General features: G+C 49.0%; 1 protein-coding gene across 1 annotated transcript in view; it reads left to right on the top strand.

Annotated features, from left to right (window-relative positions):
• Window positions 1-23: 23 nt before the first annotated feature.
• The window catches only part of DAG1 (dystroglycan 1), a 52,985-nt gene continuing 28,908 nt past the window's right edge, over window positions 24-24,100 (top strand). The window contains exon 1 of the mRNA XM_075714056.1: window positions 24-48. The gene's annotated coding sequence lies outside the window, so the exon portion shown is untranslated. The remainder of the gene's footprint in view (window positions 49-24,100) is intronic.

Genomic DNA, 24,100 nt, shown 5'->3' with positions numbered 1-24,100 from the left:
GGCGGCGAGAGCCGGCGGGGAGCGGCCTCCGGGCCCGGCCGTCGCACGGTGAGGGGCTGCGGGGACGGGGACCGGGGGGGGGAGGGGGGGTCTGGCCTCCGCCCGGCGGCGGCGCGGGGCTGCGGTGGCACCTGCCGAGCCGCCCTGCCCTTGGCCTACCGGCCGGGCCGGGGCCGGCAGCGGGGCCGGCAGCGGCGGCGCGGCCTGGGCAGAGGCGCGGCGGGCGCGGGCCTCCCGGTGCGCGGGCAGTGGGGGGGCCCGGCCCGGCGGGGGCGGCCCGCCGCCTCCTCAGCCTCGGCGCGCCCTCCGCGGCCTGCCGGGGCCGGGCGCCGGCGGCGGCCCGGGCTGGCTGCGGGGTCCGGCCCCGGCGCCGCTGCCCCCGGCTTGCCCCGCTTCCCTCCTTCTCGTTGTTTTCCCGCCGCCCTGAGCCCAGCCCCCGCCGGAGCCGCCGGTCGGGGCCGTCCGGGGCCTGGGTGGTGGGCGCCGCGCCCAGGGGTGTCCGGCGGGGTCGGCCAGGCCCGCGGGCGGGAGGCGGAGCGGGCCCGGCCCGGGGCACCGAGCGGCTGGGCCGGGTTGGGCTGTACCGGGCGAGGCGTGGGGCTTCGGGGCAGCCGCCGGCGGGGGCGGTGGGAGCGGCCCAGGTGCCGGTGGTGGCGGCGGCCGGTCCCGGGATGTGCTGTGGTTCCTGGCGGTGCCCGCTGGAGCCCGTGCGGGCTTCCCGGGCTCGGCTCAACGGGGTGCGCGTGAACCCGGCGGCTCTCCCCGCTCACTGGGACTGCCTTGGCTCCTGGAAGCGCAGGTGGGTTTCCAGGTATCTGCGGAGTTCGGTGTCTCTGTGGGTACACTGCCCTCGCAGCCCCAGGCAGGGGTGGCAGGGCAGCCCCTTGGCTCTCTGCCCCGCTTTGGGGCAGGCCGACCTCACGGGGGGCTCGGGCGCGCCCCGAGGGTTGACCTTGGGTCTCGGCGCTGTGAGCGTGACTAGCAGCAGAGGCTGTTCCGGGTATAACAGACCTACAGTCAAACTTTTATCTCTAGTCAGCAGCGCAGGTGACTAAATGCAATAAATAGGTCTGCTGCACAAAGAGGCATAAGTGCAGAATATTCTTCGTGGGCTCCTTGGCTCCTCAGAAGCAACAGGCCGTGGAGCAGCTCGCCCAAGTCTCCAGTGCCTGTCAAGTCAGCAGGTATGAATTTAGCAAGTTTTGCCACGGGTTTGCAGGTTGCAAACTCCCCGTGTGTGCTCTTGGAGCTTAACCTGGTCTCTGCTGCTCACAGGTGGGGAGGTGCGGGCAGGGGTCGTGGGAGCTGGGCGCCTGGGTTCTCAGTCGCTCCCTGAAGTGCTGTGTCTCCCTTGGGCCTGGGAACTTTGGGCCCACAGGCTTGGGAAAATGGTACTGACATTGCTCACCTGTCCAAAATGAGACTGAAATACTCTTTTTGTATAAAAAGACCAAGCGTTCATGTATCTTCTCTCAGCCCCTCCAGGTGCAGGCTTCTTTCCACTGCCCGCTGCTGTTACAGGATGGACTGCTAGTGTCTCTTGCCTTGGGAATACTGTCCTTAACAAAACTCGTTATTTAACTTCATGTATGGAATGCTGTCTCTTCCCATCTTTAACTTTACAGACTCCTTTCCTTGCTTTAAGAGTTTCTAATTCAGCATAGGTTTCTTCACACAGTCTCTGCTGCTATTCCGAGCATCCTAAACCACTTATTCATTCTTCCCAATGCTTGTCATTGCGCTCTTCTATCCTAAATATAGGGTAGTATGCCAACGGGAGAAGCTTGAGAGCAAGCTGAAGTGCTGGGAACACCACTGTTTACTCAGAGGAGTAATCAGCAAAGCCTGGCTGATTCCAGGTCGCGCCGTCTTCTTGCTGCAGGAGTTTGCGCTCACTTCTTTGGGAGCTGGCACGAATTCTTGAATAACTAGAAGATGTTGTTGACAGCACGTGCTAGCTTAGAAATACGCATTTCTTTCAGCATTGTGTAAACTGAGTAGTAAATTCTGCTCAATCGCTGATATTAGGCCTGGAGAACTGGCAAAAGCTGTAGGGCTGATACCAGTAAAGGTGTTCTGTGCCTCGCTGTGTACCAGTAGGTTTTTTTATGGGATTTGTTAACCCCAAGCACTTCTCTGCTTTTAGAAATGGCTGGTACTCATTGCTAGCTTGAGCACTGCTTATCCGCTTCTTTCTCCTCTTGTCTCTCACTGCCCGGTGTGCTGGGCTTAGCTGGTACAAGGAATGAAGGAGGATGCATGACAGGTAGAGTGGGACCTCTTGCCGTCTTCAACAGTAAAGCGTGTGGTTAGAATTGGCTCAAAGCTCTGACCGTAACTTACCTTCCACGGACAGCTGGTCTGGAGGAATTCTCGCGTGTCTCTTGTCAGCAGAGCTGTATTCCAGCAGCAAGGGGGTAATGTTGGAGGGAGCGCTGCTGCGTCCTGGCTTCTGCAAGCACACCAGCTGACAAGCCTGAGAGATGCTTTGCACTTAAAGACCAGTGGTCCCACTAGGGTCTGATGGAGAAGAGGATTGTGCGGTTGCAGCAGCTGGGTCCTGTGGAAGTTTTCATGCTTTAGTGTCTGCAGCACAGGTGTGAGGCACGGCATGTTGTCAGCCTAGCGGAGAAGGTGTGATGGTTTTGCCCTGGCAGGAGTGGTGTTGCTCAACAGCAGGAATGGTGTCTCCTTGCCTTTTCCATGTCCCTTGGAGAGATAACAAGAGAGAGATTGTCCTGGAGAGATACCAGGGTGCTGTGCCAGCCTGGGGAGGAACTCCAGCTGACAGCAGTAAAATCGTCTGTCTCATTTTGGCAATGACAGGTATCTTAAAAATTTTGTTGTGGGGATGATTTTGGGTGGTTTTTGCCTTTCCTTCTGTTAACTGAGGAATAGTATGGAGGATTTAATTCTAATAATGATTAATTTGAATGAGGAAAATGCAAAGTCTGAATTCTCCTTGGGCAAACAGGGGTCATGTAAATAAATGTCTCTGGCATTCTTTGTGGTGCTTGTAGACTGTCTACCAATTACTTCTGGTCTCTTGCTGAATCAGTGGGAGGCTGTTGCTCCTTGAGCTCTGAGTACTTCAGCAGTGATTTGGGCGAAACACAAATAAACACAGTTGGATTGACCTAGTGTATTTGAGCTCTTGGTATGCTGAAAATGTTTGTTCTCAGGATGTTTGTGCAGTCTGGAGAGCTCTGTACCTTAAACCCGATTCGTGGAGGACTGACCATGTTTAAGCTGTGAAAAATAAAAGATCAACCCAAAGAACCTGTGCTTTTAGGGCTTGTTCTATGAGATCAAATAAGTTTGAACAAGCTACCAAAGTGCTGCTGGATGGAAAGTTAATATATTAACCTGTGTGATTATGCTAGGTAGGTGCACTTCCTAGTCTAGTGCCGCCTTCTATCTGTGTATCTCCCTGCACTTATCTGTTGCCTTAAACTGTCTCTGGTTCAGCTTTTCTGGGATAAAACTTTAGCTTGCCAGTGGGAAAGATGGTTGTATATATTTGATATTACCACTTTCTTTGTCATTGCATTTTTCATGAGCACCCAAGATGATCTGCTGGTGCAACACTGTCCAAAGGAGATGGTCCAAGTCCCCTGGCCAGGCAGGCCTGCTCCCTTCCTCTGACGGGTGCCTGCTGGGCCTGTGATCTGATCGCCTGGGGACCAGCAGGAAGTTCCCTGGCTCTTGCATGTGGTTTGTGAGCTGTTCTGGGTGTTTGATGAGGAGACAGGGCAAGGTGAGTGGCATGGCTTTGTTTGGAGTGCGGGGAGGCAATGGGGGCCTCCCTCTTCTGTCGGCGTCGACCTGCTCAGATGGGCAGATGTCTTGAAACCGTGGCCTGAATTAAAGCTGGAGCTTCTTGCCTGATGGTAGCTTCTGCCTGAGTAATTAGCTGGGGTGCAAGCGATGTAAGGCACCCTAGGAATGCACCCTGTTTTCCCAGATGCCATGTCCTACTCAAGGTCACCTCGGCCTGGCAGCACTGGTTTCTGGGAGCCGGGCTTGATGCACACTAGGAAATTCCCTGGAATCTCTGCTGATGGCAGCAGTGCAGCCTTGTGGCTTTTTGGCATCTGAGGTCCTGTCCCTGGGCAGTGTGCTGGGACCCGAGAGCCGGAGGAGGCTGCTGGTGGAAAGCTCATAACAGTCCCCTAAACGTTAACACAATGGTGTTCTACTGGGTGGCCCCCTGAGCTGTGTTGCTGCTGGGCCATGTTAGTCTCGATGCCACCGCAGTCGTCCAGGCTAAAGTGCAGCAAGCAGCAGAGGGTGAAGTTGTGCGGGGTGGCTGAGTTGGTGTAAGGCTCACTGCTTTTGGAGAGGAGAGGTCTGATCTCCAGGCATGTGGTTGTGGTGGTTGCAGTTGTCTTGCTGAGCTGATCTTAAAAGGACCCTTCTCTTTCCCTGCTTTCAGCTGTGCCCTCTTGCCTCCTCCCATGTGCCAGCTGTGGTGCTGAGCTGATGCAGTGATGAACCGATCCTGCTAACTTGGCATAAAATTGTTCTTTTTTTCAGCTTGACCCTTTCTCCACTGGCTTAGCAAAGTGGTCAGGAGCAGAGTCAGACCATCCTCAGCAGGGAGCCATTGTATCAGCAGAGCTCTCCCTTGGGATGGTGCTCTTACCTGTAACAGGTATTTTCTTCTTCAGGGTTGAGTTGTCCTCCCAGTTTCACTGTCCTGCAGGTCTAGGCCTGGAGAGTAATTCTTGGTGGAATTCAAAGTACATTACCTCTGCCAGACTTTCACATGCAGAGGGTAGGACTTGGAAACAGCAGAAGAACTTGTCCCAGCCCCACAGGTGGACAGTGTTCAGCTTTGGTTTGGGTTTTTCTTTAGAAGAACAGGCTCCTAGTCTCATCTGACCTGTTAACATATATTTGAATGAAGGTTTCTGCTGGTGAGTTCTCCTTTCTTCCCCTTGTGTTGTGGTCTCACCACAGTGCTCAGCTATGGCATTTGCCATCGTTGCAACCCTGAATAAAAGTATGGCGTGTATTTTCTACTGTGCTTTCTGAGAAGGGCTCAATTCATAGACGGTTACATGGGCTGCTTCAGAAATATTTTGGATCCTGGCTCCTTGGAGCTTGCCAACAAATTGGCTTAGAAGCCTCTTTCTGCAGTACTTGATGTGGCAAATACTCCTTGGTAAGGACCTGATGAGCGGCATTCCTCCCCTCCCTCCTCAGGAGCTGAAACAGTGATTACGGGAGAGGTTTCAGTTTACTGTAGCATAGTTACAGGTCATGCCAGTGCTGAATGCATATAGGCAATGAATTCACACTGGGTCTTTTCTTTTTTTGAACTAGATTGTACATTTAGACTTCAGAAAGCTTAATCTTCTGTGAAGTGTGTTCCTTAAGGGTGGGGATTAGCATTCAGTAATTTTGATGAGTTTCCAGTAGCAGATACTGATCGTTTTCTAGCAGTCCCAAGGGCTAGGGATTGATTTTTGGATGAGCTTGAGTAAGAAGAGGCTGGGTGATAGTTTGAACCAGCAGTTTTCCACTTGAGTGTTGAATTACAACAGGTGATGTGAAAGCCTTGTGCCACTGTCACAACTTCAGATCGCGATGTGGGGACTATGCTGTTTGTCGCTTGCTGGGGTGGCACTGCTTGCTTCTTGTCACATAGGCTGCTTCCCTCTTTCTTGTGCAAGGTCAGCCCCCACCCAAATGGACTTTTCCAGGCTCTTTGGTAAATGCATCTCTTCCCAGAGCTCCCATGAGGCCCCAAAAGGATTTCCTTGTGTGGCTTCTTTGGGACTCTTGGATTACAGGGTAGAAGGGACCAAGATTGGTAGATAAAAATGATCTCTGTCTCTAGTGCTTGGTTATTCAGTGGTCCAGGATGCTGTTAAGATACTGCTTTAATCAGAATGGAAATAGTTGCTGAGTTTTTCCAGTATGACTTCTGTGCCTCTCCCATAAACTTATTCTCTAAAGCAGCTCTTCAGTACTGGTCTCTAGCTGAGAGTTTCCTCTACAGCAAGGAAAAGTTTCATCAGGCCTTCTCTAAATATTGCTGAAATAATGTGTAGAAATGTAAGGTGAGATCTTTTGTTATCTTTGTGTTGTAGCTCTTGGGATAACTACAGGAAGGCCTTACACAGGTGTGGACTTCCAGGTGGGTAGTGAGAGGCATTTTGAGCCAGAAGGCAGAAAAAGATGTGTGTGTGTGCTGATACTGAATGCTTTGGGGCTCTCTCTTCCTCTAAGGACCTTCCCTCTAGATCTGCTTTATCTTTTCCTAAAGTAAGGGGTTCTTCTAATAGAATGGTCTTGCAGTCATCTGCAAATACAGAGTTTGATGCCAGTGGAAAACCTGGCATGATGATTTTGACATTGGGATTGCAATGATATGAATATTTGGGGCTGCAATGATTCCCTGTTTGTGTCCCTTAGACTTTCTGGTTAGGTCTTGACATCTGTGGAGTGTGAGCTCTCCGTGCTGTTGGAGCTGATTCCTGCATGACAGACCATGCATGGTGTTTTCCCACCCCAAAGGAAATATTTCTATTGGAATTTTTATGATAGTGCCTGGGGCCTGCATTAGAGAATAAAAGGTGGTTATTTTAAAACCTTCTCGGAATTAAACTTTGCAGGATCCTATCGGGATGATACACAGAATCAGCATAGCTGTGTCTCTCTAAAAATTAGACTTCTGCCTCTACAGACGCAGGGTAGAGACTGGCTGGAGATGAGGGTGGGACTGTGCTGGTTCAAAGCGAGAAACTTCCTCTAGTATTTTTCCCAAAATTAAAAAAACCCTTGCCTATCTGCTCCCTGAAATCGTCAGCATCTTTCCCTTCTGCTGCACACTGTACAGTAGCACATGCTTTAAGACCTGTTGGAAAGTGTAATTTCAGTAGCACTGGCAACAACTGAACTTAATAGGCGAAAACAACTTGTATCATTGATTTCATTAGTTCTGACATTGAGTTCATTTAAAGCTTCTGCCATGTGGGTTTGTGCACAGAATAGCTGTTGTATGGGGTGCATAAGTGGTCCTGCAAGTTTTGGAGTATGGTCACAATGCAGATCTGTCTGTCCTGTGTGGAATAAAGGATCAAGAATAGGGCAGTAAACTTTAATTAGTGTCCAGGTCAGAGCAGGTGTTTTTCAGGCTGGCCACTAATGTTTTTGTTGGTGGCAGTAATACAGAAGTGATTTGGATCTCATGTAATCTAGCATAAAGGTCTGTGCCATGGTGCTGTACGTGTTTGCACGGTATCAATTCAGTTCCCACAGAGTGAGCTGTTTGGCCAAAATGCGAAACTTTGTGTCCTCTGTGTATGTGGAATTTTGTGCTTCCAGTGGTGTTTGTGATGCCGGTGCTTTATGTTTATCCGTATGCTAGCAGCCTTGTGCTGGTTGCTCTTTCAGGAAACACTTTATCACATCTTAGAATAAAATTTTGTTTGAATATCAGGGGGTCAAACCTTTAGGGAGGTAAGAAGATCTTCTGAGAATAACAATTGGTGAGAATAAACACAAATCTCCTGCAGAAATGTACAGAGGAAGCTAAAGCAACATGTTGTAACCGTACTGCATGCAAAACCCTACGAACCCTTGATAGTAAACTGTTTGTAAGAAAAGTATAAGAATAGGGCTTTATAGCCTCGTGAAAACTTTGTATTCAAAGCTAATGTGAAAAAGGGCTTCATTTGCTACTGGCAAAGATGTAAAATTGTATATTGTGGACTTAAAGAATTGAGAAGGCAGCGATGTTCCCCTGTGTGGTAATGGTGATAAGCCAGGATAAAAGTTGTGTGCGACTCTGCTGAATGTGGCAGAGTGAAATACTGCGTGATTACCATGGCTAGTTTAGGCATGAGAAGGTTTGCTTAAAAGCCTTGATCAGAGGTGGATGAGCTCCTGGAGTCTAGAAGCAGTACTGCAGACCTGTGATGTGGTTCAGTCACCACCCTCCCCTCAAACCAGTGTCCCAGCACTGGTACCATAGTACTCATGCCCCTTATTCCTGGAGACTGGAATCCTGACCCTCCTCTTCCTTCTTCCTGCCACGCTAGTTCTGTGCTGCTATGCCAAAGCCTGCCATGCTCCTGAAATGTCCTAGTCATTGGGTCAAGTGGAAATGGTGCAACTGTGGCTCGCCTCTGCCTCCTGCTCTCCCCCTGCCCCAGCAGTGGCTGTGACGGGTTGGAGCCAGGACCTGCTGGGACAGGTAGGGCTGTGCATCGCTCGCTGGTGCCTCAGTGACTTGATCTGCAAACTGGATGTGGCTCTGTGAGCTCAGCCCGGTCTGGCAGTCGGCCGTGCCTGGCCCATGGATATCCCAGGGGAGAGGGGTCGTGGTACTGTCCTGCCGTCACAGGAAGAAGCTGTTTCCTGCAGACCTCCGCGCTGTATCCTGGTGCTGTGTGCTTTGCTCTGGCGTGACCCAGCTCAGCAGCCTCCAGCCCTTTTCTCTTCCCTGAATTGCAGGCTCTTAAAGCTTCCCCTGGAGGTGCATAACTTTGTACAGGGAACTTAATCCTGCTGACTTCAGGTAAGCCTTTTCGCACCTTTTATGGGTTTCTTATAGTCTGTTCACATGCTGGTTGAAAAACATTGCCTTGATATGGTGCTTCAGGAGACCATCTGAGGCAGCTTCTCCCTTGCTCTATAAAGAAAAGCAGAGAACAGAGGAGGCAGATTTAGGATTCGATTTTTCCTGATCAAGATCCTGCAAACAGGGGTGGTTCTGCCCTCTGTGCCTTGGCTGCACATACCTGTATTTTGTGATGGGTTGGTCAGCTCAGATCCTGCTGGAAAAGCAGTCCACCACCATCATGAGGGAGATCACAGAGAGCAAGGCTGGGTGCAGAGCTCTTCCCTGTGACTGTCTTTTGGACTGGTGTAGTATGTGGCTTGGTCACTCCAGCTGAGAGCCCAGGAAAGAGTGCCTCACATGCTGAAGTCCTATTTTCTGGTCATATATGGGAATTCAGGCTGGCTAAGCTGCCTCCCTATGCAAGTATTTAGGGGTGGGATTCTTCTTTAAGCAGTGACTTAAGATGATGATTCTTAGTGAATTCTGTGCAGCTGACTCTAAGCCCTGTTTGGGACCAGCAGTCTTGGGCTGTGCCAACTGGAAAAGGTCAGCTGAAGCTAGGAGCTGTCTGGGCACATGGCTAGGTGTCTGGTTTGCAGCAAGGAAGAGCCACCCCCAGTATCAGTAGAAGCAGATGGCTCGGCTCTGCAGCCTGAACTGATCCAGGAGCAGACACCTTTCATTTCCTAGTGTGTCAGTGTCTGCTCCAGCTCAAAGCAGACCTAGGCATGTACAGAAGCTTGTAAGCACACAGGTCCACATTTCAACAGAGGAGAAAAGCTATATACTTCCCACTGGAGTGGAGGAGGAGTCTTGGTGGGAAACTTGGTGATGTAAATCTAATCTAAGGAGATGTGCTTGAGGATCAGCTGGAGTAATTGAAGTAGCCAGTGTCCTCCTGCTTGGGCTTTGTGATAGCAGCCAGCTGAGTTGACTTGCAAAGCACTTTTAAAGGCAAACAGTTGTCCTGTTTACCTCGCCTCTCCTCAATGGAGAGGAATTATCTGTGTCAGCAGAGCTGTGAAGTTATTTTTGTTTAGGCTTGGTCTGGAGGAGTATACGTGTCCTGGGTATAACTAGTTAAAGATCCTTCTGGAGCAGGAACAAGGCAAAACATTGCTGCTCCCTGGCTGGGTGGTGATCCTGAATGGAAGTGCAGCACTTTGGGGAAAATGGTGCTAGATCAGTAGCTGATGCTGCTGAGCGGACTGCATATTGCTCAAGGTTTTTGTCTTAGGCTGGACTTAAACAAGTTGATGCGGAGGCTGTTCATGCAGGAAAGAGGTCTTGCTGCAGTGTCTTGTTCCATTTGCTGTTGGCAGGCTTTAGAGCAGTCCCTTGCATAGAAAAGTCACATGAGAAAAGCATTTAATGCATTTTTAGATGTCTTTTAAAGTGGCTTAGTAGCTGAAAAGAAACCTGCATCAGGTCACTCGCCTGCTTGCTGCAGTTTGCCTAGAAGTGCTTGAGCAGACTATTAATGTGGAATAGATTCAGTTGGAGACTTCTGCTGTGAGGGAATTGTGTTGGATGCTACCAGGATGCAGCTGGCTGTGGGAGGTGGCCCTTGCTGTCAGTGTGCTGCTTAGATGCTGGTTAGGACAATAGTGGGAAATGAATGGGAGATGTCCAGCTGAAACCAGTTTAATTTCTTTTTCCCTTTATCTTTTGGAATTGTTTGGGTTTTCCCTGGCGACTTTGTGCAGTGCTCTTGCACAGCACAGTTTTTTACAGGGTCCAAGCTTGGCGTGCTTGGCTTCTCGATGGTTTGAGCTGGTGCTGCTAGCAGACAAGGTCCTGCCTTTCAGTTCTGCTGGTGCAAGGGAGAAGAGAAGTGGTCTTGCAGACCCCGCATCCAGCCAGGAAGCTGAGCCAGATGGAAACTGGCCTCTTCTTTGTCTCTTGCTGGGTTTCTTTAATATGTGTCAGTTCCCCCATCCATTTCTCTGTGTGGCTGTAACACTTGTACCAGCACAAAGGGGAGAGAGGAATGGGATTGGGGGGAGGGTGTGGAAATGCTTCCTCTGGAAGTAACACCAGCTTAAAATGACCATGAAGCTGGCTGTGATGCTGCTGTGGGGCTTCAAGCAGGCCAGGACACATCTGCCCTGGGAGGATGAGTCAGGTAAAAGGTTCACCCATTCCGTTCTCTACAAAATGTTGAGTTTCCAAGTCTTTGCTACTGTGGGAGAATGTGTGCTGCTCATGGGTCTTTTGTTGGGTGATCTCTTGAGATCTTTGTGGGCCATTGAATAGGAGGGAAAGCGCACTGGAGTAGGAAGGAAGCATGATGTACTGCATCGCCTTGCGTCAGGGACGGGAGTATTGCTGTAATGCATGCATTGCGGGGTGGAAGTATGAGCTGAAATCCAGGGTTGCACATACAGTGTGAGATTATTGGTGTGTCACAGTTTTTTGGTGCTTGTTTGGTGGCTGGGCTGTTATACCAGTGCCTACCAGATAATAAGAAAATTTATTTCCAGGAGTCCTGCCCTTTCAGAATAAGCTAAAAGAATGGGAAGCGATGGCAGGTGAGGAGAGCAAGGCACTTGAGAGAAGCCTCCTTTTTATGTATTTATGTAACAGCTAACACAAAATATTAATGTAAATAAGACAAGCTGTGATTTTTACCTTGAAGCATCTGGTGAGGTGACTCTTCAATGATACTGTGTAGGCAGGTGGACAAGAGAGCTGGAAAGTGCCAGATCGCTCTCCTTGTTCTCTGAAATAGTTTTGACCATAAAGGATGAAAGTCTGTGTATAACAAGAGGAGGAGGAAGCCAGACAAATTAAAACCTGGAAAAAGGTGAACTTTTTTCTCACTTATTTGCTAGGGTGCTTAATAATTGGAAGAAATAGCTGGGGGATACTATGGCTTTCCCATCTCTTGAAGCCTTCAGCTCAAGATTTGCTTTAATCAAGTAGGGGAAACTTTAGGGACCCATGTAACAGATCTCACTAAATGCTGGCCATGAATGTTTAAGAACATAATCTAAAATACAAATGTTGAGCTTTTCAATATGACCAGCTAAACTAAATGTGTATTTAGCAAGCAAATTTGTTTTTCTTGTCCCTGTCACTTAAAATGAGTGTGGCTGTGCTAAGAGATCTTCCGAGATGTCACTGCGTCTTGCCCAAAGCCCCAAATAGCTGCTTAATTTATGCCACCTCAGTTTGAGCCCAGGTTTCTGGAGAGGAATTGCAATGGCGAAAGCAGAGCCGGTGCTGGGGCGTGGTGTTTGTAGGTGGGTATGCTGGCAGAAGTGTTCTCTGGGGGTGCCACAAAACCAGTGCCTACCACGTGTTGTCTGGGCAGGTTAAAGCCCAGTTAAAGCCTGGTGTGTGCTCTTGGGCTGCGGCGAGGCGGCAGAGCACGGCAGCAGATGGACAGCTGCATGTGCTGCTGTCAGGACTGCCTTGTAGGGAGATGTGCTGGCAGCCAGGGACCTTCCCGTCCCTCCTGGACCGGGTGCTGGCCATTTCTGGGAAGGCTCCTGGGGCTGGTGGCTCCTGCGAGCTTTGCCCGTGGGGCTGGGGATGCGTACGCCTGGCGCTTTGCCTGGAGTGCCTTTTAGTGCATGTATAAATACCAGCAGGTTTCAGATGCATTGCAGATTCTCCTCTGGTCCTTTTTAAAGCCCGAATCATAAATAGGTTGGTGCTCGCTTGTGGGTCCAGCTGATCTGTCATTAGAAATAATGTAGTGATTAAACTCAGTGTTGTGATGGCCTTCCTGTGGTGCTGCTCTCCTAGGTCTTGTTTGTTCTGTTCTGTTCAGGCCTGCGCATCGCAGGTGCCAGGTGAGATACATTTAGGCCCTGTAAAAAAGTTAATTTAGCGAACTTGCTATGAAGCGATGTTTCTTATGGTGAGCCAGACCGGCCGCAGTCTCTCTTCTCGTTTTGATGCAGACACTGATTGTGCTCGCTCTGCTTCCTGGGGAGCCCATCCCGGCTGCAGCATAGCTTTGCACTAGATTTTATAGTTAACACTCTTTGGAATAAGTGTAATTTAAAAAGTATCCAGCCAAGAAGGAGCACAAGATGTAATTCCAGTGAAGGTTATTTGTTCCCTCCGCGCCCCCGCCCCCGAGGATGGTAGTTTCTATTAAAGGGAATTGGCAGTGTGGAATGGGCTTTAGCCCTGGGCAGGAGATGAGCTTTGAGGGTGTGTCCCTTCGCTGCGGGGGGCTGAGGTGGCTTTCTGAACTCCTCCAAACAGTGCAAAGCTCAATTCAAGATGTTCCTTGTATGTCTGGTATTTTTATAGTTAACCTGTGAAGCTTTTGTGTACGAAGCGGAGGTCCTGGGAAGGGATGAGAAACAAGCTATTTTTACTCCATCACAAATAGGGCTTGGCATGTTTATTTTAGACTCCGGAGCCACTCAGGCCAGTGTGGGGTTTTTTAATAGTCTTCTACTGTTACTATCAGATTAAAAAATAAACTTGAACTCTGGAAAACACAGGAAAATAGGGTGCTCCAGTGACTCTCTGAGGAAGCTGCAGGGAGGTGTTGGTGGTGTTGGTTGTGTTGTGCAGTGTGTTGGTCTTGGTCTCCTGCATGTCACAGGAGGCTTTGCTGAGCTGCCAGCTGATGATGGACTGTGTGCCCTTCTACTGCATACACTGCCCTGCAGAGAAGCTGTTGCCTTGCTAGGTGTCCTAGGTGGATTTAAAGTCCCCGGCTGAATAACATGAGGAACTCTGGGGAGCAAGAGCAGAGCTTGGCCATTAGGTGAGTGATGCTGCAGCAGGTCATTTGCTGCCTCCTGCTCCAAAGGAGATTTGAGTTGCCAGGTCACCAGCATAGGTTTGAATAATTTTTTCTGCTGTGGAGAAGTTCACCAGGCAGTGGGAGGTGAAATTAATGAGACCTGCTCATTTTCCTGCTGCCACTGAAGTCTGAAAGAGGGAGGATTTAGGTCAGTCCTGCTGGAAGAGTGGGAGGACCCGAGGTGGGCCGTGTCCCCAGCCCTGCATGGCTGGCTCTCTGGTCCTGCTGACGTGGTGTGGTCGAGGAGTGTCCCTTTAATTGCAGGTGTGCTTTATGCAGGCAGTTCAAACTTTTAAGCTCTTTATCCTGGTTTATTATTAGAAGCTATTAAAAGTGTGGCCAATGGTGTGTTCACACCGTGGTGGTGGTGTGCATGATTGTCAGTGGTGGGTCACAGATTCTTCGTGTCAGTCATTGTACAAACATGTCACACAAGCAGCCCAGATTGCATCTGCCCACGCAGGCTTAACCAAGCGCTTTTGCTTAACTGACATACCTAGACAGCAGCTAGCCCAGACCTCTGGGCTTGGAGATTCTGGCTGAGCCCCTGGTCTGATCCAGCCCCTGTGGGGTGCAGGCTGGAGACATAGCTGATCTGAGAGACTACGATGTTTATTATGAAGCAAATCTCTACTGAGAAACTAGTCGAGTTATTGACTATTTAATTGATTCACTAATAATCACCGCTGATAGTAATTTACAGTTAGAGCATTTTGCACACTTATAACTCTAAAGCTGGTAATTATTGCTGCTAAATCTGACAAATAGCAGTACTGCTGAATTGCAAATCTTGTCACCCTTCCCTCCCATGCCACTTTGTGTTAGGGTGTGAATTTGTCCCACTTTGCCCTCCCATGGCAAGTCTTCTGGATGCAGACTGGGTGGAGAGTGCAGCAGGTTGTCCAGGGGGGTTCCCTAGCATCCCAGGGGGGTTGAGCTTGTGCATTGGGGTCATTGCTGCTCCTATGTGCCCCTGCTCCTACCACAGGAAGATTTACCCTCCTTTGTTCTTTGTATTACACCTTATTCTCCATTTTTTTTCCCCTCCATTTCTGGACCCACCTCTTCATTGCCCCTGTCCCTCCCTTTCTCTGCCCAGACTCCCAAATAACAGCCCCTTATTACTTCTTGTTCATTGTTTTCAACCCTGCTACATCCATACCCAAATCTGGTGTTCCTGTTACTTAGGGCAGTCTCAACCTTGTATGGTTGTATTGCTGCTATCGTCATCTCAGTTCAGGTGGCCTTCCAAGTCCCCACACCCCAAAGCTCCCCTACAGTTATGTGACTGATGCCGGTTGCACATTGGGTACCCTACACCAAAGATAAATGTCCTTAAGACAAATCACTCCACTTTAGCCTCGATTCCTCTACCTGTGTCCAGTTAAGCAGTTTCATAGGTGCAGTCTGCATGCCAGTACAGCACATTAACATTTTTCACAGTTTTTGGGTTTACCCAGCATCCTTACCCTGGAGCTGTTGGAACTGCTGCCGTGGCTCCCTGCGGAGGTGCCACTAGCTGTGACCAGTGGTGCTCCAGCAGGACCTCCTGCTTGCAGCTGCCCCTGAAGAATTTACAGCCTGAGCTGTAAGGATGGGAGGGGAGATAGAGGGGTCATCTAGCCCCGTTCCTGCTGAATGGTCATGGAGCATGGCTCTTCTAACCTGATTTAGCTGATAAGATGTGAGGCGTGCTGGCAGGCACCTACCTGCCCCACGTACCTGACCCAGCAGGCATGCCTTCTCCCGGCAGGGCTGGTAGAGATGACTGTAGTACCTTGAGGGTGTTTTCCCCCTCTTTCAGTAGCAACCAAGAGCTTGAAGAGCCAGGGGGTTTTGTGGTGAGGGTTGGTGTTTCAGCTTGGTGGTTATCTGTTCAGTTGACTAAAATCTGGCTTTCACAAATAGGTAAGGCAACCAGGCTCTGAGTGTCTGGTCTGTTCTCCAAAGAAAACACATGCTTGGCCACAGCTGTGTGTTTTTTGGATTAACCAGGCCTGGATTTATTTGTGAATATTAATATTTATGTACTGTAAAGCGCCCGTTGGAATCTATGCTCTGAAGGTTAAGCTGTGTTTTGTCAGTATCTCTGGTGCTCAAGAACCATTATCCCTGATGGGGTGGGAGCTTGGAGGGGCAGAGCGACCAGCAGAGCTGGGGTGCAGGATCTGCTCTTTATGCCATACCCTGCTGTTTGCTAGTGCTTTGGATCTCCCAAGACTGCTGAGTCTGGGTTAGATGTCACTCTGAATGCTACGTGTTGTGTTGAAGAGGCATATGGGTCTAGACCTGCCTTTGCCTGGCCCTGTTGAAGGATTCTGACACAAACTTTTACAGGCAAGCAGTTTCCTCTCTTAGCTCCCTATTTGCAGGCAGGCTACCCAGCTTAGGACATAGGATGATCTATTTTCCCTCTGCATGCCGCTTTGCCCTGTCTTTAGAGGTGAAGGGCCTTTGGGGAGCTTTGGCACGTCTGTGGTGTAGTTGGCTTGTTACGTGCAGTACTTGTGTCCTGGCAGCCTCGCACACTGCTCAAACGGAGCTCCCAGAAATTGCTGCCAGTTGTATGTGCTGTGGCTTTGTCAATGACAAAAATACCTAGTTCTAAAGCGAGTTACTTTGCATGCAGAATTACTGGTGTATTTTCTTTTGCTTGTTGGCCTGTAAAAAAGGAAAAAAAACCCTAGATTTGAAAATAGAACCAGTGTTGTTGGTTTGTGAACAAAGATGTGTTAATCCACAGAATCAGGCTTGATGTATTAGTAGAGACCTAATGTTATAATACAGAATAAATGTGTTTGTAGAATAGCACCTGAAAAAACCCAGAGATGATCCTATGCTATAACCTGAGTAACAGGGCACAGTTAAAAATGGGCAGCAAATTTGGCTGCAGCCTACAGGTCTGAAATTTGAAGTATTGCACTGGACTTGACTAATACAGTAAGTTTTTAAAAAAAGTGACTTAAAATACTTATTTATAGAAAATATACTCAGGGACTGGAATGCAACTGTAGTAATGCTTAAAATATCTGTGAAAAGAGTTGTATGGCTGGTCAGTGTTTGTTTCCCAAACTCTATTTTCGACTCTTCCAAACATTTCCGTATGTCTTTCGGACAGCTTTTCTCTGGCTGTACTCCTGGGCTACTGCTGGCAGGCTGGGCGAGCCAGTGTGCCGGGAGGGCTCTGCGCTGAGCCCTCCGGCATGGGAAACCCACTGCTCTTGCCTGGCGATCCCAAAGCAGGGTGCTGGGGGGGCCACCCAGCACTGCGAGCCCCTTCCCTGGCTGGCATGGGTACCTTACTCCGGGACAGGTGCAGCTGCAGACTTGCCCTCCTTGTGCTGCTGGAGGAATTCAGCCCTTCGGCCAAATGACTTGCTCCTTCTCTCCTGGGATGAGCCAGCCTGTCCCCTGGTGAAATGGCCCTTCCCGAGGTCCTTGCTGCCTGGGGCTCTCCTCCTGCAGCTCAGGGTGGATGTGGGGAATGAATATCCCACCACGCACACCAGTCCTCCTTGTGCACCCTAAGCAATTTGCTTTATTTCTTTTATTTCCCATGTTTGCTGCACTGGCTTCACCCTGGCTTTTCCCCGTCGTTCTGGTTTCCTCAAAACTGGGAACCTGTTGGGTGGGTTTTTATCAACAATATCCCTAATCTCTTACCTCTTAAATAATCCTCTTGAGAAAGAGGAAGCCAGAAGGGTTGGGGACAGTGTCTATAACCACCTTATCGCTTGCAGCTTCTAAACCTGGAAGGAGTTGAAATCAATGTGTTTGTCGCTCCCACAGAATAAACAGCCTTGCGAGGACTTTGGCAAGCGGAGCCATGGCTGTCTTTCTGAGGCCGTTGTATAGTTTGCTTTCTGGGACAAAGGCCACTTAGACATCTGGATTGCATTGGGGATTTTAGGGGAAACATAAATTATTAGTTTGCTGTGAATGGAGAATGACTTTGATTGCTTCGTGAGCGTGCTTTCACCAGCTTACTACTGCACGGGCTAAATCCACGTTCTCCTGCTTCGGAAGGCAAAACTGCAACTGCAGAGGCTGTTTGCCATGTCCTGGGAACTGGGGGCTGAGCAGACCTTTCCCGACCTTCTGGAGCGTTGAGAAAACATGCTCATTTTATGGGCAGTTAATTTATAGAAAGTTCCTGTTTAAATTTCCTCCAAGAGCCATAAAACCGGAGGACAGCTGCACCCATTAGCCAGCTAATCAAATGCTGCTCACACCTGGCTTGCCCTCCCCTTCCCCTCACTGCTGCTAACTTTTGGCTCATTTGTAAGAATGAGCGTGGCAGCTTTGGGAAATACCCGCAAAAACTGGTTGAGAAGCTGCTCTGTGCAGGGGGGTGGCTGACCAGTGCTCACAGTGTTTGGGGTGTCCTGCTTGCCGAGCAGACTCTCGGGTCTGGGCTCTGTTCCCCAGGAGCATCCGGGATAAGTCAGATTTTGTATTGCATTCACCTTGGTTTATAAAGGCACTGCTATGCTATCTGCCTTAAGGAGTTGTACTGCCTGATGATGGAAATAAACCACCCTCATCTGAAATAAAAAGCTGGTTTGCATTTTTCTCCTCTTCTAGGTGTGGGGAAAGGTGCATTTATTTCCTGCTGCCTTCTCCCTTCTTTCCCAAAGATGGCAGATAAGCAAAAACTTGTAAACATGTTTGCAGTTGTGTTTGTGCCTCCTTCACTGAAAAAAAAAAAATCACTTTTAGACAGGTGCTGGGTCACCCAAACTCCAGAAACCCCACTTCGCCTTGGCTCCCTGTGGCAACCAGCCTGATAGGATTTCAGTATGGGTATGCACTCCAATAAACTTGATGCTATAGCTAATTTTGATCAAGTTTGACAGAGATGTCAGGATCTTAAAGACACCGAGCTCTTAAGAGAGCTTCTCGGAGCTGCTTTTTCCTCTTCTGACAACAAGCAGGCTCAATGTTCCATCCTCCTGCTTCAAGGCTCCACTATAGTTGTGTGAGTTTATTTTCCTTCACCTCCTTGCTGTGTTAAAACTATTTTGAAGAAGAGGAAGGAGCTAGCCCATGTCCAGGGCTGAAAACCAGAAGTAAACTCCTGCTCCTTCACTCCCAGAAATATCTGTCCTGCCTGGTCTCCCAGCTGTCCGTGCTAATCAGCCCTCTGCTGTGGGGAAGACAGCAGGCAAAGCCTTCACCCCTTTGGAGACACTGGTGTATTTTCACCCATATCTCCCTTTTTTTCTAGGGGGTAGTTGACCAGTGCAGAAAATTACTTTGGCATGAGCAGCTGGAGGGTATGGAGACTTTTCTGGAGCCCCATGCTTTATCTGTCAGGAATTTAATAGAGGTATGGTGGCAGGAATGAGCAAAGGGGAGCACTTAATGGCCATTGTAAGTTTCTGAACGTGTGAGGGCTCCTGGAATAAACCCCTTAAGCAGGTTCCCCGATCTGATGCAAGAAAACTGTCTTTGGCATGCTCGGGGCCTGAAATCTCTTCATTTTGTTTAAGCTGGGGCCTGTTTCCCTTCCTTTAAACCTACTCTGCAGCAGTTGATAAGCAGCTGGTCCCTTCGTGGGGAAAAAATGCTGCAGAAAGAAATGCCAGGAATGTGAACAGCAGGTGGGGACTGGCAGATGTACTTATCAATCATGGCAGGAGTGGTTTATTCCTCTAAAGAGCTACTGTTTGCCTCTGGCTTGGTTTGTGCGTGTCCTCTCCAACCACCTCCAGCCTTTACTGGGGTTAAAGATAAAAGCGGGGTAGTTTTCCCATTTTTTCTGGTGCATGCCATGCTCTGTGCAGGACTCCAGGAGGCCAGAAGAAGTGGGGTGGTGGAGTCAGACCCTCTAGATCACACTGGAAGGGTCACAGTGGTGTGCCTAGGAAATAACATGTTACATCTTGGGGATGGGCTTTGGGAAATCTTGCTTCCCCGTTGCCCAAGTAGAAGGCAGATTCAATTAGTTAATTGAATTTGCTGCACTGTTGCTTTTCAAAACATGACTTCATATCTCTCAGGAGTCTGGAGTTATTTCTGTGGACGAAATGGTGTTTTAAGGTGGTGATACTTTGAGGAGATCACCTGCATTGACAAGTGAGAAGACTGTGCGGCTCCAGACTGCAGAACTGCACTTATAGAAAGGGGAACAGGACCCTCTGGTCATTGGGGGAGGTCTGAAGGGATTCACCACGGTGTGAGTGCTTGATTTTTGCTGCTGCTGCTCCCGATCTTTTTTGAGCACCTTGTACTTCATATGGGGATGCCTTTTGGTAGCAGGACAACCTGATTTACTCAAAATAACAGGCTGAATGGTGAAAAGCCTTTATCTGTTGATCTTTAAGCAGCTTTCCCTTGTTTGTTGGCAGTGTACGTTACAAGCAGAGCCAACCTGCTGTCACAAATGACATTATGGATGTTTTTCCCAGCCTCTAAGCTTTCATTCTGTGTCAGAATAAGTGTTACATGAGTGCTTCAGATCCACTCCAGTTCTGTGCGCAGGTCCTTGCAACACCCAGAAGAAGCCATAGACTTGTAGGTGATATGATTAGACCTCTTCTTAAATGACTTGCCGGGTGTTTTGCTAGGCTACTTCAGCCTGTCTGGATAATGCTGTTGTCTGCAGTGCTTCAGGGCACCCATCTCCAGTCTTAGTGATTTTCCTTCATAGGGACACTACCGATGTAGATAGTTCGTATCTTTAAAAAAAAAAAATGAACGTGCATCTGCCCCGAGTCCTCTTAGCAGTTTTTCTTCAGATTGTTTCCTGTTTTTGTGAAAGAGCAGCATAAGAAAGAGCTAGCTTTCCCAAGGAAGAAAAGCAGTGAGAATGAGGGAGCAGGCAGTACTATGGCACAGAATAAAGACCTCTGGAACATTTTGCAGCAGCAAACTGTTATTTTCAAACTGTGCTCAGACAGCACCACTGTGCCTAAACAGGGCTTGTATTTGGGAGGTGCTTCCTTCAGGTTTTAAGTAGCTTAGATTCTGGAGCAAAGGCAGCAATTTAAGCAGCGATGCTAATCACGGTGTCACTTGCATTGCTACCTAACTGCATTCTGCATAGCACCTTGCCCACGGACTCCGTTGGAGGCCCGCATCCTGACTGCGCCCTGCCACTCGGCTCCCTCTGCCCTGTGTGCAGCTCCGCAGTCCTGCCCGGCTCACGACTGGACGTGGGTCAGCCGGTGAGTAATGTTCCCATGGAGCTGCCTTCAAGGGGAATTACCAAGCCGAGACTGGGACAGAGCAGGGCGTAGCAGCAGTAACCAGGGAGCACGCACATCCAGATGCTGTAAGCCCCTTAGCACATACATTCCTGAGAAGTTGCCTCCCAATCGCAGTGATTTGGCCAGAGCTCCCTATTGCAGGACTTTCCCGAATGAATTCCCATTTGGAGTGGATTCAGTCTAAAACTCTGGGCGTGGGGTAGCCTGCTTTAGCTGCTCTGGCAGTTTTTCTTCCACTGGCCTGTGTGACTCTCTGTGACACTGGTCATGCCACCTGCTGCAGAGGCTGTCTGATGGTGGAATTGCATTTAACTCTTGAACTTAATTGCTTGCACAGGAATTTCCCATGCTGCGTCCCTGCCTCAGGCTTTGTTTCAGGTTTTCAGCAAAAGCAGCTCAGCCATTTCCAAGAGTTAAAGGATAAAAAAAGCTGTAAGTTGACAGTGTTTAAAAAAGCCAAACAGAACCTAACTGCTTGTATTGAGAGGTACTTGGTCTGGCACAATGGCTGGAAGGTTGGCAGCCCCTGGTCTGGTTGCAAAGGATGTGCCATCTCCTCCCAGCAAAAATGCCCTGTATCTTACGTATCTTATCAGGTTACAGGCATCTGAAAGGCTCCCAGTTTATCAGTGCTTTGTAGACTTGATCTGCCAAGTTAAGGTTTTCAAAGATCCTGTCTGTACTGAGCCTCTTCCAGCCCAGGGCTGGAGGGGCTGAATCGTTGCTGGAGGTGGGAGGGAGGTGCTGCAACCGGCCATCCCCGGCACTGGGAGCAGGACCCTGTCTCTCCTGGATGGGTGAAGGGCTTCCCTGTCTCAAAGGCAGAGAGAACAAAAAGCTGGAATAAGGGTGGAGAATAGGAGTGAATTGTGGTTCTTGCTGTGACCAGCTCATGGACAACGTTACTTCTCAGGTATTCTGTTTTTTAAACTCATTATTCGTAACCTTGAGGTTTAAGTATTGTTTGTGTTACCTAGAGCAACATCATGGCGGGGGTGGGGGGGGAGAATAGGCTTAGCCTACAGGAATAAGCAAAGTTCCTGTCTGGCATAAGGTCTTGAGGAATAAATGAGAGGCAGTCTGCTGCTGCCCTATGGTGGGAGGCACCTCTGTTATCTTTGAAAGCTTTTTTTTCTCCTGTTTTTTATGGAAGGTGCTTCAGTTCTGTAACCTGGTTTTGTTTGCTCTGGACTTAGCTGCAATAGGGTAGTGGAGGCCTTTGGAGAACAATACTGACCTTATGATTATATATGAGAAATCCCAAAACTACATCATTCTTGATCATTATATCATGCTTCTCACTACAGCTGCTGACCAGCTGTTGTAGCTGTTGTCATACATGACTCTGGGAAGTGCCAGGTACAAAATTCTGCCTGAGGCGTTCAGCCTGTCCAGCAAAGGCTGAAGATGCAGCAAAGCAGTAGTAGAGACCTTGTCTGAGCTGGAAGAAAATGGTTCCTTTTGGGAGACTGGCAAATGACTCCTGACTACCTACTGTTTTAAAAACTGCTAACTGCTTTATGTGATACTCCTTTGTGATGCAGGGGAGGGCATCCTCTCCTGTCCAGTGCACAGCCGGTGATGATGGTGATGCTGTGGTGCAGACAGAGTGTTGCGGTCCCTGATCAGAGACCTGCTAAGTGAGTGCTTGGTGACTGTAACTAGTAAGCTAGGTTATTTTTGGCATAGCGCCTCTCCTTTATAGAAGGATGGACTGAGCTCCTAAAACCACATTTTTCCCCTACAACCCGTTATTAAGCCCAGAAGAGGCTTAAGCGCCAATTCAGAGTTGCTCTTCAGAGGTGGGCTGTTGTGGAGCTGGAGGCTGATCCTGGCTGCAGTGTAACTGGTTTGTTTATCTTTAAGCCTAGCCTCTCCAGGTGAGGAAATGGTGGTTGTGACCAGGCTTTGTAACTGGCTCTGCTGAATAACTTGCAAGTCACCTGCCTGCATCTGGACCATTCTGCATCCTCTAAATGCCATACAATGTGCAACTAGGTCCTGTGGGACCGACCTGATCTCAGCCGAGACCTACAGGTTGTCCCTGAACCTACAATCTTGTAATAACAGCAAGCCAAGGAAATACTATATAACCATTGAAGTAAAATAACATAAGCAAAGTAAAGCTTTGGTGCACGTAATTGGGTACCTAATTGCTGCGCTTGCCACCTGGGGATTGGAATTGCTCTCCCGCTCTAGAGGCTGAATAGGCCATACTGTGATAAGCAGTTTAATTGTTTCCCCGCATCTGCGGCAGTGCTGTAAAGGGAAGGCAGGCTGAACACACCTTCAGAGCTTAATGGCCCCTCTGCAACTCCAAGACTGTGTTTTTCCTGTGGCACTTGAGCATCTCTCTTCATACAACCCTTATGCTCTCACTAAACTGTTTATGTTCTCCTATGCTGTTTGATAGCAATGAGCCATCAGGTTTTTCTGGGAAGTGTTTCAGGTTTGCTGAGATGTAAGAACAGCCATAGGAATGTGACTCTGTGAGCACGGAGGAGAGTCCAGTGGGTACTAGTAATGGGATGCCCTCTTAAACTAATTACTGGGATATGGGCATTGCGTTAGTAATAAAGATCAGGTGAGTGCTGAGTGGAAATCAAAGCAACAGTGACTTCTGGGGGGTGGATTCAGAAGAAAAGGCTTGGAGTGAATAAGGACAAATGTTATTTGTTTGCTGTTACATGCTCTTGGGAACACTTAGGACTGTTGTGGGTGATTGTTGGGCTGGGAAGTGGGGTTGTCCTTGTTTTGCTCCTGGGGCCAGCACAGACTGTGCCTAGGGTTGGGCTTTGCTTTGTTCTGGGTGCCCCAAGGCAGAGAAGATGGCTTAATGTGACTAGAGCTTGAAGTAATGAAAATATGGGCCTAGAGGTGCTGTTCTATCTAAAGGATTACAGAGTCTGAGTATGCCTAACTTGACTAAGAAATGCAGGCATGAAGGGGAGAGTGGTTTTTGGGTGTCCAACGTGTATGTGGGAAGCCAAAAGAGATGGTGCTTGGCTCAGAGATGCTCAAACTGGTACAAAACCCAGCCGAGTGCTGATTTCATTTTCCTTGTTGCCTCAGAATGGCATCTGACTCTTTTCCTGGGGCAAACAATGGAGCTTTGACTTTCTTTGCCCCTGTTCCTGGGATTCTTGCAGAGGGAGCAGGTAAGTCATCACATGCTCCACCATGTTACTTTACAGGATCTGTCCCATCTTCTTATTCCAGCTTTTTTCTCTTTACAACTTAAATTCATGTTTTAATTTGCCCACTTGAGTCAGGAGGAGGACACAGCTGTTGCCATCTTCCATGTCATTGTGCAGCTGTAAGTCCATGCTGCTGTCCCTTCACAGCTGTCTGGACTGTCACCTAGGAAGCTGTGGGAGACAGTGTGCTGGGAAGGCAGGCTGCAGTCTTTTGTCTTCTGCGTAAAAACTGCAATGGCAAGTCAAAAAAGAGGGATGCAGCCTGTGCTCACACTATTTGAACTACACTGTAACTTTTTTTTTTTCCCTTCAAAAACATGGAGGTCTTGTTTCCAACGTCTCT

Source organism: Pelecanus crispus, chromosome 7 (assembly GCF_030463565.1).
Source record: "Pelecanus crispus isolate bPelCri1 chromosome 7, bPelCri1.pri, whole genome shotgun sequence".
NCBI classification, from domain to species: domain Eukaryota; kingdom Metazoa; phylum Chordata; class Aves; order Pelecaniformes; family Pelecanidae; genus Pelecanus; species Pelecanus crispus.
Note: the sequence above shows the minus strand (reverse complement) of the source record. Positions and strands in the feature narration are given on the sequence as shown.